Source organism: Meriones unguiculatus, chromosome 8, assembly GCF_030254825.1.
Source record: "Meriones unguiculatus strain TT.TT164.6M chromosome 8, Bangor_MerUng_6.1, whole genome shotgun sequence".
Taxonomy (NCBI): Eukaryota; Metazoa; Chordata; class Mammalia; order Rodentia; family Muridae; genus Meriones; species Meriones unguiculatus.
The window spans coordinates 110,276,263-110,290,215 of NC_083356.1; the positions used below are offsets into that span (position 1 = coordinate 110,276,263).

The 13,953-nt window shown below is 42.5% G+C and overlaps 1 long non-coding RNA gene across 2 annotated transcripts in view; it reads left to right on the forward strand.

Annotated features, from left to right (window-relative positions):
• The window catches only part of LOC132655926 (uncharacterized), a 254,862-nt gene that overhangs the window by 202,423 nt on the left and 38,486 nt on the right, over positions 1-13,953 (forward strand). For both annotated transcript variants that reach the window (XR_009593887.1, XR_009593886.1), the window contains exon 2: positions 8,831-8,925. This is a non-coding gene — a long non-coding RNA (uncharacterized LOC132655926). The remainder of the gene's footprint in view (positions 1-8,830; positions 8,926-13,953) is intronic.

Genomic DNA, 13,953 nt, shown 5'->3' on the forward strand with positions numbered 1-13,953 from the left:
CCAGGCTAGCACTAGGTACAAACCCGCTTAAAAAAAAAAAATTTGTCTTTTATGTGTGTGGTTGTCCGTCTGCAAGTATATCTGTGCCCACATTGGTCCTGGTACCTGGGGAGGCCATAAGAGGGCATCAGCTTCTTCAGCTGGAGTTACAGACAGTAGCGAGCTTCCACGCAGGAGCTGGGACTTGAACCCCTGCTCTTAACTGCTGCGCCGTTTCTCCAGCCCCGCAGACCTGAGCACACTGTCCTAAAGTGTATTGTTCCTTCTGAGAAAGTCGTGCGGTTGCCACTCTGTTCCATTCTGCTCCCTAACCCATGCTGCTCACAGAGTGGGCTGTCTGCGGGCTGATGGTCATTTTTCTTTTTGTCATTTTGAATGTTCAGAAAAACAGGGAGCGTTTCATCTTACTTACCATAATGCATTTCAGTTGAAGAAGAGCGTCAGTTGTTAGCTAAGGGGTCACCAGGACCTAATGTCTTCAAGTTGTGATTTTACTTTTAAAAACTATGCATGCACATTAGTGCATAATAATTGCACACTGTAAGGCATTTCACGTGACGGTTTCCTCAGGGGTTTTCACACACAATCTAAGGTGCTTGGGGTGTCGGTCCCCAGTATCCACACTTGTATCGCTTTCACTACTGCTCTTATTCCCGACAAGTTCTCCTTCGATTTCCATATCTTCAAAAAAATTCCACAGGTGAGGGAAGCACGCAATGCCGGTTTGAGTCTGGCTCCTTTCATTTAAAGTGATCCCACGTTCGAGATGGAAAAGAGTTTCTTTTCTTTTCTTTTCTTTTCTTTTCTTTTCTTTTCTTTTCTTTTCTTTTCTTTTCTTTTCTTCTTTAGCTTTGTGACTGATAGAGTCCATTTGACAGGCTGGGATTATGGTAGCCGTTTGGCCACAGAAAATTACAAAATTTATTGGCCTGTGTATAACTGCAGTGTCTACCTTGGGACCTAGCACTACAATAGATATCACAACAGCTTAACACAGACTTTAAAACAGTGAACTCTCTCGTACATTTCTACATTTCTAGACAGGATTTCTTCTTTTGTGTGTGCGTGTGTGAGAGAGAGAGAAGAGAAACACGCTATATCTGTGCCAAGTTTTATGGGTTATTGATTGCAACACAACTTCAGACTCTTCTGAGATTTCTAGAGATTAGAGACGATGAATTATTTATTATCCCAAGGTCAAATGGACGCAGAAGATTTTGTACTGACAAATAAAATAAAGATTTTGAAGTGATAGGACCACTATATGTAGTTAGCTAAGCTGGTATTTTTGCTTTTATAATGTTTTGTTTTGAGTATTTATGCCAGAAAAATACCTCCCGGATGTCTTAGTTTTTATAAAATTTATATGTTGATGGACTAATACATTTGAATAAGTATATCAATGCGCAAGTATTTATTGATCACTTTACTATCAGGTTAAATAACTTAAAGATAGATATAGGACTAGAAAAGTCATGGTCTAATAATGTGCTGAGTTTTAGTTCTTTCTTGAAGCCTCATAGAATATATCATTTTGCTTATTTCTTCTGCTCCTAGAATGAATGATCTTGGTTAAAAAGGAGTCGAGTTACCTAGGGAGTTTTTGGGCATACAAGCTGTACCGGATGATCATCACTGCATAGATCTGTGAGAGTGTACCCAATGAGCCAGAGAAAAGCACATAAAGCTATATAATTATACAATCAAATCTATATTCACTCAGGGAGAAGAAATCTGAGAGTAGGCTGAGGTGCAGCTCACGTGTGATGTGGGGCTCTGGCTGAGCTGTGAAAGCCTGCTCTGTTTTGAACAAGGAGAAACAGTGCAAAAAGAGCCTTCTGCGCAGAGGCGCAAAAGGTTACAAGCGGTAGACCTGAGAGAAAGAACAGTAACAGCTGAATCTTGTTAATGGAACAGACCTGGAAGGCAGCTGTGGTCACCCACCACAGCCCTCTTCCCTTAATGGAGCTCTCAGAATTGGCAGAATATTGGTGATTAAGAACCTTTGCTTGACGAATTTCATATGTATTCCAGTTTGATATTACTGGAGAAAAACCAATTCCCTTTTAATTTTAGTCTCCCATAGGGGAAGAATGTGTACTTCCTATCAATTAAATTAAGTTAGTAATTTAATTATGTGTGTCCAAAAGCACATAGCTCTGATATTTCTGAGATCAAGATTGATAGGAAAGTTGCTCTGGAATGAATCCTATATGCATAATCATGGCTCAGAATCGATCCTGCTAATGGACGTTCTAGTAAATCAAGGCTTCGGCTTGAGTAGTGTCTTTAGGAACGGACGGAGATCTGAATAAAAATAGGAATACATTTATGGCTTATTACCGAAATTAAGAGTCCATTAATTTAAAAACCACTTTTTTGATGTGTGTGTGTGTGTGTGTGTGTGTGTGTGTGTGCGCGCGCGCGCGCGCATGCTGTGTGTGGTACACAGAATCCGGAGTAGAACATTAGCTGTTTTCCTTTCTTGTCCACTACCTCGGGTTAGTGTTTCACTGAGATGGAACCTGAGTGTTTGAACTGGAGCGGCAGCCCAGCACGCCCTCGGCTCCCACCTGCCTTGTGTTCAGTGCTGGGAACACAGAAACGTGCAGCCCTGCCTGGCTTTTTGCTTGGCTGCTGGGAATTGGCCTCATGTACACACTGCAGATTCTCTTGTCCATTCAGCCATCTCTCAGTCCCTCTAACACCTCTCGGACAGTGTAACTCTGTAAGAATATTGTTCTTGGGACGAAGGAGAAGTTTTGATATGAAAATGGAATTAATATAAGCAATGGAAAACTAATGAACTTTAAGATCTAATCTTTTTATTATACAAAATAGTTCTATTATTATTTCACAGTTGCATAATTAGAAACACATATGGTGGAAATAATTTTGATAACTGACAGCTGGGTATTTGCCACAGTTCACCTGTACATGATAAATGATTAAATTGTGTTGTTGGCTGATATATACTGGAATGCCTTAAAAGTGGGAGACTACAATACAACAAAAATCTGTTCAGGGGCAATTGAGCAAGGACAATTTTCTTCAAAGAGTCATAACATTATGGTCTAGATCTCAAATCTAGATTCCAAAACCAGACTACAGTTTTTTTTTTTAATAGCAGAATATTTTTTTAGCACTTGGTAAAACTTAGACACTTGCATGAGAGATGGGATAAAGGTTATGAAAAGGAGTTTTTGAGAAATTTGGATATTCTGTTCCAATCTAACTATGATAAGAAGCATGGGTGGTTTCAAGTGTACTTAACTCATTTATTTTTTATTTTTATTATTAGTTACATTTTTATTAACTCTGTATCCCAGTTGTATCCTGCTCCCTCATTCCCTCCCAATCCCACCCTCCCTCCCTCATCTCCTCCCTGCCCCTTTCATCCCTCCCTCCCCAAGTCCACTGATTGGGGAGGACCTCCTCCCCTTTCATCTGACCCTGTTTTATCAGGTATCTTCAGGACTGGCTGTAAAGTCCTCCTCTCTGACCTAGCAGGGCTGTTCCTCCCTTGGGGGGTAGGGAGGTCAAAGAGCCAGCCATTGAGTTCCTGTCAGAAATAGTCCCTGTTCCCCTTAGTATGGGAAAACAATTGGTTACTGAGCTACCATGGGCTACATCCGAGCAGAGGTTCTAGGTTATATCCATACATGGTCCTTGGTCCTACATCAGTCTCAGAAAAGACCCCTGTGCCCAGATATATTTGGTCCTTGTGGAGCTCCTATCCTCTCCAGGTCATACTAACTCCCCCTTCTTTCATATGATTCCCTGCACTCTGCCAAAGGTTTGGTTATGAGTCTTAGTATCTGCTTTGATACACTGCTGGGTAGAGTCTTTTAGAGGCTCCTGTCCTGTTACTTGTTTTCTCCTACATCCAATGTCCATCCCATTTGTCTTTCTAAATGAGGATTTCTGATTCATTTAATTTTTCTTTTCCCCCTCACATTCAGGTGGTTTGGGCTGTACTGTGTATAGACTGAGTATGTTCTCACACCTGATTATTTTCCTTAATCAGTTGTTGGTTTTATGTTCACAGGATATAGCAGCTTAATGAAACTTATTTAAACCATGTCAGCAGTCCCCAAGAAGAGCAAAGACATACAGATAGACACACACACACACACACATACACATGCATTAATGAGACACATCAGAGGTGACGAGGAAAGCCCATGAGGCCCCAGCTGTACACCAAGAACTACAGGCAGTTGAGGGATGCTAAGACTGGGAGGAGGAAGCTTACCCAGGAAGGAGCATAACAATTGGTTCTCCAATACCACGTGGTCAGTCCTGAAAACATACATACCAGAGACATGATAGGCACTGAACAGGTTATATTTAGGAATATGTTGCAGGATATCTGATCACAGTGTGAACCCTGGTCTATGTACTAGAAAAACCTGTTTCTAGTTGTGGTGTGGCCCAGCCCTAGCACACACCTTTAATCCAAGAGATTTTTTTTTTTTTTTGTAAAGTTAACTCTAGGTCATGAGGTGGAGCAAGCAAACTGTTGTCAGGAAGTGAACATAGGAAAAACCCCATAGAGAGTGAAAGGAAGTCTGGAAGACAGACAGAGAGACACACAGGAAGTAGAGAGGAGAGACATACAGTTTGAAGGGTTTTTAAGACTGTGCAGAAAATTTGAACACAGGGGTCTTCCCAGAGACTCATATTCCAACCAAGTACCAGGCATGGAGATAACCTAGAACCCCTGCACAGATGTAGCACATGATAGTTCAGTGTCCAAGTGGGTTCCATAGTAATGGGAACAGGGACTGCCTCTGACATAATCTGATTGGCCTGTTCTTTGATTACCTCCCCGTGACGGGAGAGCAGCCTTACCAGGCTGCAGAAGATGACAATGCAGCCACTCCTGATGTGATCTGATAGACTAAGATCAGAAGGAAGGAGAGGAGGACCTCCCCTGGCAGTGGACTTGGGGAGGGGCATTCGTGAAGAAGGGGGAGGAAGGGTGGGATCGGGAGGGGAGGAGGGAGGGGTTTATGGGGGGATACAAAGTGAGTAAACTGTAATTAATAAAAATAAATAAATTAAAAAAAAGATCCCAGAGAAAAAAAAGACTGTGCAGAAGGAGAAGGGACTTCTTCCTTCTGGGACATTGGCTGAGTAGGAAGGTCAGCTGGTGCTTTCTCTGCCTCGTTGAGGTAGTGGGTTTTCACCTTAGCATCTGGCTCCTGAGTCTTTATTAATAAAATCGAACATTTGGGATTTTGTTTACACACAAACACACATGCAATAGTAATTAGTGAAAAAAAGGCAATGAATTTGAAGGAGAGTGGGAAGAGGTTCATTGTTGTAGGAGAAGGAGAAAAAGGAAGAGAGAAAAGTTGTGATTAAATTATAATCTCAAAAATAATGAATATTGACCATGCCCTTTAACCCATTTTAAAATGTATCTTTCTGAATTTTTGTCTTATGGTTAGAGATTTGGGGACTCCTTTTTTTGATTGAAGATGTGACCCAGAGCAATAAATACTACGTATTTCAGTTTGTTAGCTTCAGTCCTAGTCAGTGCTATGTCTCAATATGAACATTAAACAATGTTTTTATTAAAAAAAAATCTCATTTTAGATGATAAATTGCATGAGTTCCTGACCTTTGTGCCTCTGATCCTTCCTAGCTGCCTCACTGTTGTTCTCATTTATTTGAGAGCGAGCACAGTTTATTGATGGTTGAGGAGCACAGTTTATTAATGCTTGTCTTACTCTGAATTTTATTATGTGTGACTTCTTTGTTGCTCACTTTCCTTTTCTATAAAATGATGCACAAAGTGTCCATAAGGATCTTCAAGGGGGAAAAAAAACAAAACTGTTGACAGTTTATTACACTTCCTGCGACACAGGAGAGCTGTCTGTGGTGAGCCTTAGGAGCCAGTAGAAAAAGGAGGGAATGGGGCTAAGCCTTCAGAACGTTGGGGCTGAGCATGTGTGATATTAAAGGTGAGGATTTGCACGACAGAGAGTTGGGTAGAATAAGGTAGTTTATAACTCGTCAACCACCTGCTCACCTAGCTGGTGGGTGGACCAGAGCATATGCTAATTAGCGGGATGCTCGGTCCTCATGGACCAGCTGTCAGTCTTGGTAAGCTGCTTTAGAGTCCATGTGTATTTCTCTGAAGGTTATTTTTGGAGTCGGTTACTAAGCTATTTTTACTTCTTTTGTTCAGATCAGGAAATTGCTTTTATCTATGGTAACTCAGCTTTAGAATACCATTTGTCTGTTAAACTGAAAGAGAATTTGTTGTTTTCAGCTCGGTAATATTTTTCCATGGTGAGTTTATCCTTTGGTCTACTAGCACACGCCGAAGCGGAAAGATTAACAGTTCTTGCCGCCTATGATTTCTCCGAGGGCTTTTCCCAGGGACTGCGCGGCTCTCGGCAGACTGAAATCATTTATGATAATGAGAGCCTTTGATGGCTCTGGATGCTGCTAGCTGGATCACACCCATGCATTCTGCTATGCATTTTACTGCCTGGCTTGTATTTGTATCTAAAATTTCTTGTACCAAATGATGTATAAAACCATTTGACTTTCTGGGTGATTTTTGGAAAACTGCCTCTTTTGAAGGTGGTGTGTCCTAGTGCCGAACTATCCAACACTATCCCACTTCTGTACTTGTGTTCAGGCTGAGTTCCAACAGGAGATTTTTAGAAAAACACCGCACTCTGTGCCAAGAGCTGCTCAGGTGCCCCACAGGCTTCCCTGAGATGGAGGGGAATGGAACCCGGGTCCCACACCGAGCTCAACTCAGCTGTGCTCCCTGGCTGTGCTGTGCTGCCTGATTCTGACTTCGGTGAGCCAGGCAGCTGGCGAGCAAGCAGAAGGGAGCCTCCTCCACAGGACCGGAGGGTATCCCCTCCACAGGATGGTGAGAGTGACTTCCACCAGCCGCTGCGACCAGGAAGGTGTCCACAGGATGTTGAGTGTCGTCTCTGGGTTTGGAACCAGGATCCAGCTGTACCATGCCTACGCATGTATCTGAAAGATGCTTCACCATGCAACAAGGACCTTTGCTCAACCATGTTCATAGCAGCTTTATTCATAATAGCCAGAATCCAGAAACAACCCAGATGCTCCTCAGTGGAGGGATGGATACAGGAATTGTGGTACATTTACACAATGGAAAACTACTCAGCAATTAAAAACAAGGAAATCATGAAATTTGTAGCCAAATGGTGAGAACTAGAAAAGATCATCCTGAGTGAGGTAACACAGACCCAGAAAGACACACACAGTATATACTCACTTCCAAGTAGATATTAGCCATATAATGTAGGATAAGGATAACAAAATCTATAGTCCTAAAGAACTAAACAACAAGGAGGACCCTAGGGAAGAGGCTGAAACCAACTCAGAAAGGCAAACAGGAGAGACATCGGAAGTAGTTGAAGACAAGGAAAGAACAGGAACCTACTACAGAAGGCCTCTGAAAGACGCTACTCACCAGGGTACTGAAGGAGATTCTGAGACTCATAGCCAACCTTTGGGCAATGTGCAGGAAGAAGGGGGGATAGAAAGATCTGGAGAGGACAGGAGCTCCACAGGGAGACCAACAGAGCCAAAAAACCTGGACCCGGGGCGGGGGGCTTCAGAGGATATATTCCAACCAAGAACCGTGCATGGAGAGGACCTGGACCTCCTGCTCAGAGGAAGCCCATAGGCTGCCCAGTTTCCAAGTGGGTTCTCTAGTAAAGGGAACAGGTTGTCTCTGACATGAACTCTGTGGCTGACTCTTTCATCACCTCCCTCTGGGGTTGCAGCCTTGCCAGGCCACAGAGGAAGACAATGCAGCCAGTCCCGATGAGACCTGATAGGCTATGGTCAGATAGAAGAGGAGAAGGACCTCCCCCATCAGTGGACTGGGGAAGGGCATAGGGGGCAAAGAAGGAGGGAGGGTGGGATTGGGAAGAGATGGATGGGGCTACAACTGGGATACAAAATGAATAAATTGTAATAAGTAAACAAGTAAAATATTTTTAAAATGTGAAAAAGAAAAAAGCATGTGGGGCTGGAGAGATGGCTCAGTGGTTAAGAGCACTGGCTGCTCTTCCAGATGCCCGGAGTTCAATTTCCAGCACCCACATGGCAGCTCACCATTTTCTGTAACTCCAGTTTCAACAGATGTGATGCCCTCAGATGCAGGCAAAACACCAATGCACATAAAAATAAGAATAAATAAATTATTTAAATAAAAACATTATATTCTTACAACAGTAACTTAAATATAATAAAACATTTTATTTTATTTTTATTAAGTTATTTGTTTACTTTACATTCCTGTGGCACCTTCCCTTTGCTCTTTCCCTCCTGGTCCCTCTCTCTCACCTCTCTTACGGCTCCATCCACTCCTCTTCCTTTTCTCTTCAGAAAAGGGGAGCCCTCCCATGGATAACACGCCTTGGCATTGCAGTGAGACTAGACACATCTCCTCCTGTTGCGGATCATAGTACCTGACAAGTGGAAAAAACCTGTGTGGCCATTTATTAATAATAATACCTCTAATTTTTAATCTCAGAATTCTTATCTGTTTTGAGTTCTGTGTCCTTGGAAGAGGAGGGTTGAGACAGGCTCTCGAGGTGGCCTTGAAATCCTGATGTGGCTGAGGATGACCTTGAACTTCTGATTGCCTTGCTTTCACCTTGTACGTGCTGATTACAGGTGTGCACACAGCATCCGAGCTTGATTTCATGGACTGGGGACTGGAGTCTTGAGCTAGTGAGCTCTCTGACAACTGAGCTATCTGCCCGGATCCTCAAGCTCTGAGTCTTAATGTCTTATCTTGAATATCTTGTCTTAGATCTTTGGCCGAAGGAGGCTATGGAGAAGGCTACACAGACACCATCTACTCGCTGCCATCTCCAGAGCTTTAGGGAGAACAACATGACCACAAAGGTAAGACAGAAGTTCCTGGGAAAGACTGAACAGTGAGTGCTACAAGGCACAGGCTTTCCAGCAATGCGTGCGTGCGTGTGTGTGTGTGTGTGTGTGTGTGTGTGTGTGTGTGTGTGTGTTGCATGGTTTACCTGTGCTACCTGTGAGGACTTCAGGGATGACTAGGCACAGTGTGTGTTCCCACTCATGAACACTTGGCTGGAAGACTCTGTGTGTGACAGAGTGGTCCGGAAGCCTCTGAAAGCCGGCTTAGGCGTGAGCCTGAAAGAGAGGTGGAGCGTCTCCTTTCAGTCTTCCACTGCGACAGCGCTGATTCAGCGCCACAGCTGAGGATTTAAAGGATGAGGTTATCATCAAGTCCGCGCTACAGAAATGCTTCTGGATGTGCTGGGTCTCCTAATTAAAGTTTGTATTCTTTTAACTTCTACTTTTCTTTTAGAGTGGTGAGCCTTCAGTCTTTATCATTACATGTATTATAATTTAATCAGTTTCTAAAGCCTTAGCTAATTGACAGTTTGGCTTGGGATAGCATATTTTGTTACATTTACCCAGAGTGCTGTGTCTTTTAAAACAGATGCCAATGACTCTATACTTACAATTTGAGAATTCCGGGCTGATGCAGGCACTCTGCTTTACAGTTGGGGTGATTCTGAGCATGATTGCAAGGAAAGACATCACAACAAGGTCCTATAACCTAAATGACTGCCAATGCGAGGAAGTTAAATTTAGGATGGGCATTTTAGTTTCTTAAGCACTACTTGGCTTTCCCTTTATGTGCCTGCATTACAATTGTCATACAATATATGTGGCAGTAAAACAGTCTTAAAGAACTCGATTCTTAGATAATTATCGCCTCCCTTAATTCAATAGCCCCAGGATATTGGATTAAACTAAGACTGAGTTTATCACATATGAATGCCAATTTCAAGTTCTTTCTGAAGACCCTTAAAAGTTTTTTCATTTTCCATATTGAATCTTCAATTTCTAATTCTGACACAACTTCCTTTGAGGGACTCAGAAAGCTCAATGGCTGCCTGGTCACACTGACGTTGGAGCAACTTGAAGCAGGAACATCAATGTTGTAAAGGTTCTACTAATAAACCTATGTTGGAAATATGTTATACAAAGTGGAATTTAGCAAAGGGTCACTGACTCCAGTATGACTGGAAGATAGATAGGATAACTAACCAGACTTTTTAGAAACTTCGGGAATGAAAATTTGTGCTGTAAAGGAAGTTGCTGGGAAAGTTTTTGCTAATGTTTATCGCCAAGTCTGACCTGCAGTTAGGCTCTCTTCCCACAAGAAAAGGAGACACCCCTGACTCACAAGCTGGTCATTAGGTCCACCCTATATCAAAGAACGGTTTCTAAGGGGGGCAGCATGGGGTCACAGCTATCAATAAGCCCTCGTCTTCTTTTAAGTCCTCTGTGGTTTCTTCAGAAAACAAAAACAAAAACAAAACAACATAAAAAATAAATAGGCAGACAAGATGAAGCTGAGTACCAACCAACTGTAAAGATCAGCACTGGAGTACATAAGAAATAATTCTGGCAATACCTTTCCTATATAAATCTTCCATCTGCTCAAGTAGCCAGATTGGCAATCTCCTGTATCTGTTTAAGTTGTTCAAAGTGTCACCTGGGGCTGGGACCTAAAACAGATTTAAGGATCCAGCCCATGTGGACCTCGTATGCATATAAACTAGTAGAATCTTCTATTGGAGGCTCTTCTTTGTGCATTAGCTGGGGCTGGACAAAGTGCTACTACTACCGAAGAGCTTTTCCTTTATTCACCTCTAGGAGTGACTTCTCACTGGAGCGATGTCTCACTGGAAAATGCATGATTCATATGACAGCACAATTTTGGCAAATGTTAGCAGAAAGCCATGTTTAGCTTAACTTCTATTTCTCACATCCTTAAAAAAACAACAAATTTAACAAAATTCAAAATTCGTAGTATGTTATCTAATCCATAAAAAGTTGAATAAATTAAGCTGTGCAAGTTCCACAAAATCCACAAAATCCACAGAAGTGTTAACTCCCATGTGACCAGTAAGAACAGCAGGGGCTGAGTTAGGTACTCTAGGTTCTCTAGTTATGAACTATGCTTTTATTTGATAGTACCAAGGATTAAGCCGAAGGCCTTGGGCAAGCTAGGCCAACATTCTACCACTGGGCTGCTCCTCCTTCCAAATCTTTCTTTTTTTAACTAAAATAAAATTCTTGGGCTGGAGAGATGGTTCCTAGTACCCACAGGGCATCTCATAGCCATCCTTAGCTGCAGTTCCAGGGTTCTGACTCCCTCTTCTGGCCTGTGAACACCAGGAATGCATGCCATGCACTGACACACATGCAAGCAAAGCATTCACGCGTACACAATAATAAAATAAAAATTCAAAATGCCTGTCTGTGTCCATCTCCATAAGGGCAGCAATGCCGTGAGTCATCTTGATCTGTTTATGAGGCAGAGCATGTTTGGTGTCTGTTCAAAATCTAGTCTCTCTCCCCCTTTATGCTAGTGATAGTAATACCGTCTATGTTAGCTAAGAATTGACGGAGGGAATGTGGGACTAAACGACGAGGATATGACCCCTTCAGAACAATTGAAGAGCTGAAGTGGAGGCTGTTGGCATGTGACACGGGGACCTTAGGGCTTTCCAGGGCAGAAAGGGGATCTGGGGTCAGAAGGCTTCATCTGGAGGGTCGGTTTTCTGACGTCTCAAGTGGGTAACATGGAGGCTGCTGAGATGATCTTATCAGAAGCCTGTTGGGTCCTAAATTCATGCAGTTCAAGTTTACTCTCCTGTCTAGATTCTCTCAGCCAAGCTGAGGCCTTTTGGCTATTAACCCTTCAGGTTGGAGGCACAGGAATATGTCAGTGTTCTCTATAAAGAATTAAAAAGGCAGGAAGATGTTGGAAAGTCAAGCAAAGCCAACATTTATTTAAAAACAATTTAGAAGAAAAACCATTTGGCAGGCTAACTGAATCCTAGCAGTCAAAGACTAAGGAAGCTCAGACATACCAAAGAGGATGCACTTAGGTTCTGGCCAGCATCCGGAAGAAACAGACAGAAAAACAAAATAAGAAAAACAAACAAAAAACAGTTGCACCTTTGTGACTCAGGACTCAGGCGGGTGCATGCGATAGGACTTCATGAAGCTGGTAGGGACATGGTCAGCATTAGGAATTTGGAGAAAAAGGAACATTATCTCATTGAAGAAATAATTACTCCACCATTTCTTTAGCAGGGTTTTTGCTCAGCCTACTTCTCTGGTGTGGTCCCACCTTCCTGGGGCATGGCTACTTGGCCAGGCCATGGCTGACCCAAGCATAGCTTGAATTTTAGGTTTCCACCCAGGCCAGAGGTTTTCATCCATCTGAAGAACCAGAAGGAACTAGCTTTCCCCTTAAAGTTGCTGTGTTAGTAGAAAGCTGGTTTTGTGCATACTAGAAGGACTACCCATCTTCCATATTTCCTGGCAGTTAGAAACAGCTGCAGGTCTTGGGTACAGCTCATCAAACTTTCTTGGTCACTTCACAATTATTACCTTAGTAATTTTTTTCCATGGCTCACTTGAAAGAAATTAATGATTTTAAGTGGTTCTATTCAAGCAACTTAAATATCTACTTTCTTAAAAAAAAGGGGGGTGGGTAGCTATTTTAAGACCTAATTAGGACCAACTTAAAGGAAACCTATTTAAAGACAGAAGGAGCAGACATAGGGCCTTAACAAGTCTGCAGCAAGCCCACTGTGCTTTTATGGGTACCTGAGTGTGCAAAGGAGTGGGTCTGTGATTCTTGGGCTCTTTTCCTTCTATTGGTCTTATCTAACTTTGGTGTGATAGTTTTTGTTGTATCTTACTGTATTTTACTTTGTTACGTCTGTTATCCCTTAGAAGCCTATTGCTTCTTCATGAGAGACAGAAAGGGAGTTGATTCCGATGGGAGGGGAGAAGGGGAGTAACTGGGAGGAGTAAATGGAGGGGAAACTGAAATCAGAGTGTATTAAGTGAGAAAAGAATTTATTTTCAATAAAAAGGGGGGGAAAGAAGAAACATGTTCAGCTTTTTTTTTGCTGTCAAATTTATTTATTTATTAATATTTATTTTTTAAAATTTATGTCTGTTTTATATATTCACTTTGCATAGCGATCATAGCCCCTTTCCTCCTATCCTTCCGGCTCTGCCCTCCCATCCTCTCCCCACTATCCCCTCATCCTCTCTCCTCAGAAAAGGGGAGCCCCCTTTACCAATCCACACCAGCACATCAAATCGTATCAAGATTGAGTTTACCTCATCTACGGAGGCCAGACAAGGCAGCTCCATTAGGGGGAAGTGATTGAAGAGCAGGCAATCACAGAGTTCATATCACAGACAGCCCCACTCAGAGTCAACTAACCTAAGCCCATGAGGGCTTACAGAGGCAGAAGCACCAACCAGAATGCATGCATGGACTGGACCTAGGACCCCTACACATATGTAACCAATGAGCAGTTTAATCTTCATGTGGGTCTCTTAGTAAGTTGAGTGGTTTAGTGTTTTCTGACCAAGCAAAATGACTTATTAATGGGAGATTTGTATCTTAAATATGGCCCAAAATTTAAAAACACCTTTTGTGTGTGTATATATGTACGTGGATGAAGTCATATGTGTACGGCGTCTGCTCACATGTGCACATGCAGGCTACCACTCTGATTTGTTCCTCTGAGGCAGCCTCATGCTGAACGTGAGACTTTCATTTCAAACCCCAGGTGCCTTCCTGTCCCCCACTCGTTGGTGCCAGTGTGATAAGTAGGTGCTGGATGACACCCGGTTTTATTTATTTACTTATTTAACTTCGAGATTTGAATGTTGATCCTCATGTCTACACAGCAAGAGCTCTTAACTGCTGAGTCACCTCGGCAATCCTCAACTGTTGCCGTCTTAGAATCAGATTGGCTGTTACACATTGCTGCTCTCATTTCTTTTCCTGGTTAATTTTCATGTAGGGCTTGCTTCGTTAAAAAACAATTCACTGAAAACCCTGTG